Source organism: Dreissena polymorpha, chromosome 3, assembly GCF_020536995.1.
Source record: "Dreissena polymorpha isolate Duluth1 chromosome 3, UMN_Dpol_1.0, whole genome shotgun sequence".
NCBI classification, from domain to species: Eukaryota; Metazoa; Mollusca; class Bivalvia; order Myida; family Dreissenidae; genus Dreissena; species Dreissena polymorpha.
Window position 1 is genome coordinate 79,465,122 of NC_068357.1, and position 3,606 is coordinate 79,468,727.

The window sequence follows — 3,606 nt, forward strand, 5'->3', positions numbered from 1 at the left end:
AGGGGGTAAAAGTGAAAAGTGCTCTTGGCTCACGGCCTAATAGTCTGTTTGTTGCATCTATATATATATATATATATATATATATATATATATATATATATATATATATATATCTATATATATATATATCTATATATATTATAGAGAGAGAGAGAGCGAGAGAGAGCGCGAGAGACGGCGCTCGGAGAGCGAGATCCGCTCGCACGCGCAGGAGAAGCGCTCGACCGGCGCTCAGACGCCTGCTCGAGCCCGGCGATGCGCTATTTGCGCTCTAATCTCGGGTCCGAGCGCTTTTCACTTAATATTCCCGTTCTATATATTTATCTATATAAATAGGCACTGACACTTTATTGAATTAATATTACTTACGAATAATTAGCGTTCAGGACCCTCGTAAATATGATTTTGAAAATAAAAAAATTTCCAACCTTAAAATGCAGTAATTTCGTTTTAGTTCGTCATAGACTAAACGTGAGGCAACTGAAGGGAAGAGGGGGCACACCTTTAATTAGCACCTCTGAACAAATTGCTTTGGATCGATCCAAGAAGTCAAACGTCAGAATTTACAGTTGAACATGCAGGTAAATTCATAGTTCTACCAACAAACATTCCCATAGGAAGCTTCATAAACAACATTTAAGACATGACTGCTAAAGTTCACCTGATTGGTTCCTCAAAAAAATTACCACACACTACAATAACAGCTGCTGCTACTGCAGACATTCAAATTAATGGCTCATCTGTTTTAGTGCCATCTGATTCGTTAACAGACGATGCCACAAATGGTATTAATAGCAATACAGAACTAAATGTAACCTTCGGTGAAAGAAAAAGCAAAACACCACTGGAGAATTTTCGCAATAATCCTGAGAAGCAAACAAGGGACGTAGATAATGACGTTAATAAACGTTGGTTGCAGCAAATTCAAAGAGAAAACTGTAATGACCCAGAGGACTGGAGGATTCTAGAAAGATATCTACTAGCCGAATCAAATTTAAAGAGATTCGTGAAAACGCATTACGGCTATGGCCCTGTCGTTGTTGAGGATTTAAACATGTTCAAGCTGCCAACACCAGAGGGACGATGGGTCAATATCTTGTTCGGACGAATATTTCCAATAATGATGATCATTGCGTTCGTGTTCGTCGCATGGCTATTTCCAAGCATAGCGATTGTGGCCATTGTACTTTTACTTTTGAGTTGTTTTGCGTTTCTCAAGTGCGAATGTAGATGCAGATGTTGTCGTTGTTGCTGCTCGTGGTGTTATATCCCATGGATGTTTCGCTGGGCGAATGGATTGCGTGTCATACGCGTTCGTGAATACTTTGCAATATCGGCGACATTGCTGTTGTTTATTCTTCTTAAGGTCTTGTTTACAGTCGATGATTAGATTATTTTATGAAAGGGTATACGGTTTACGGTATACGGTACGTTTTGTCAATTATTGTGAACTTCTTTTTTTATATTTCACCGTTAAACTGCTTCTTGTATTTTTTTATATAATGATTTATAAATACTTTTTTCAATTACACTAATTTTGTAGAGTCTTAATTTAATTTTCACACATTTTGCTGCCGGTAATTCGTGCGTTTGAAATTCGGGAAAACTTATTAATTTTATTCATGGAAAAAAACAATATTGTTGTATTTTCCAATACAATGTATTGACAATGCTATAGACATATAAATTTATTTAAGTAAAACACTGTTAAATTTTAATTGATAATTTTATGCTATACGAATCTTCAGTAAAAAAACCGACAACTAGATATGAATCTATAATTGTAGGACTAACGATACCAAAACACGAGCTTTACTGAAATTGAAAACTGAAAATATGTTTCCAGTATTGTAAATATTCATGTATACGAATTGTATTACGGATGTCGAAATACACACTATTTTATCCAAATATCTATCTATCTATCTATATTTATATATATCACATGTGAAGAGGCCGATGTAGAGAAACCTTTAATGCAGGATAAAGTCGTGTGATATGGCATACTTATGTAAATGTGTATATATATCTACTCTTTTATCATTGTTTGTTAAATCAATGTATATGTTTAGAATACAGCCTTAAAATGTTTCATTTAAACAACATACAATTCCTTGCTATATAATCATATTTAATTGCACGAAACAATTTAGGATAAATGTATGCTACAATTTTAAAAGCCAATTTCTATTGTTTCTACATAAGGATAAATGTATGTTACAATTTTAAAAGCCAATTTCTATGTTTCTACATTATTATTAGAATATCAACCAGTAATCGTTACAAGAACTACAATGAATAGAAGCAGCTATACTACCTAAATTAGTTGATTAAAGAAACCTCTAAGATAAGAACATATTGTATTATAGTTTAAAATACATTAGTTAAATGCTTAGAATACGTTCCATAATTATCTTGCATGTATGTTAGGGCTCGAATTTAACTTTTTTTCTACTTGCAAAAAATTGTGAGCAGCTTTAATACCAACTCGCAAAATCAAAAACATTCTCGCAAATTTTGATGGAAACATAAAAAACCTTAGACATTAGTTTAGTACTATTTAAACAAAATAAAAGTACTTAACATGTATTTACATTTTATTTCTGCAACCATTCAAAGGTATCAGTTCCTTGGACCATAAGGGTCTACATCAGGTTGATTGACCATCTTCATCTACAACAAGTTTTAGTCTTATTTTAAGTTATTTTTCCCACTTATTCACTGTTTTCGTAGAAGGAATAAAAATCCGTTTTTTTTCTAACTAAACGGTTTACTTTGCTTTATCTTTTGTATTATGTATATTTTGTGTTATTACCGTCTGTGTGAATAAAGTGACAAGTTATTTTTCGCTTCAATAAACATGTGTGAATAGTCGACTGTTTTACTTTCTTTGTACCAATACCATCCGCATATCTGTATACATACCAGTCTACATACAAGGTGCGCGCTTCCGCATAAGGGTATTTGGGCGTTCTATAAATTGACCTAAGATTTAGCGATCATGACGTCGAGCAGCAGTATACCTACTCATTTCTTTTCACTATTTTTATACTCGCAAAAAAATACTAGTGGCTTTAAACTTAACTCGCAATCTGTATTTTTTACTCGCATTTTGCGAGTGTGCGAGTGTTAATTTCGAGCCCTGTATGTTTTGAAATATTGTTCTCAATGTGATCTTCTCCAAATGTTTGAAACATACAACTAAAACTTGTGTTAAAACTTTGTATTCTTATATACAATGTTCGTCAATATTTGTAGTGTAGATATGTCCTTGTGGGCTTAAATGCCTTATTGGATTGAGATAAACTGTCTGTTTAAACGGTCTACATTAGTCATGAAACCTCATTTTTCTCCTTAAATACTAAAAATCTTTAACATAAACCACTGAACACATAAATCGTGCGAGATATGAATATTCCATTAAAATATGTTAATGTTAGCGACTTATATAATTCTACGAGATATGTTCGTGTCTGTTATTTCCGACTGTCAATAAACTGGATTGTACACGAAAAAAGCAACTAACATGACTGCAATCGTAATTACACTGAATGAACCGCGCATGAGAGCTTTAAACATAGAATGTATACCGGAATTCTGAATTCA

The 3,606-nt window shown here is 33.3% G+C and overlaps 1 long non-coding RNA gene across 1 annotated transcript; it reads left to right on the forward strand.

The window, feature by feature from the left end:
- Window positions 1-503: 503 nt before the first annotated feature.
- Window positions 504-2,874, forward strand: LOC127873381 (uncharacterized). Its single transcript, XR_008046121.1, has 2 exons — window positions 504-581; window positions 750-2,874. It is a non-coding gene; the product is annotated as an uncharacterized LOC127873381 (long non-coding RNA).
- The last annotated feature ends 732 nt before the right edge of the window (window positions 2,875-3,606 follow it).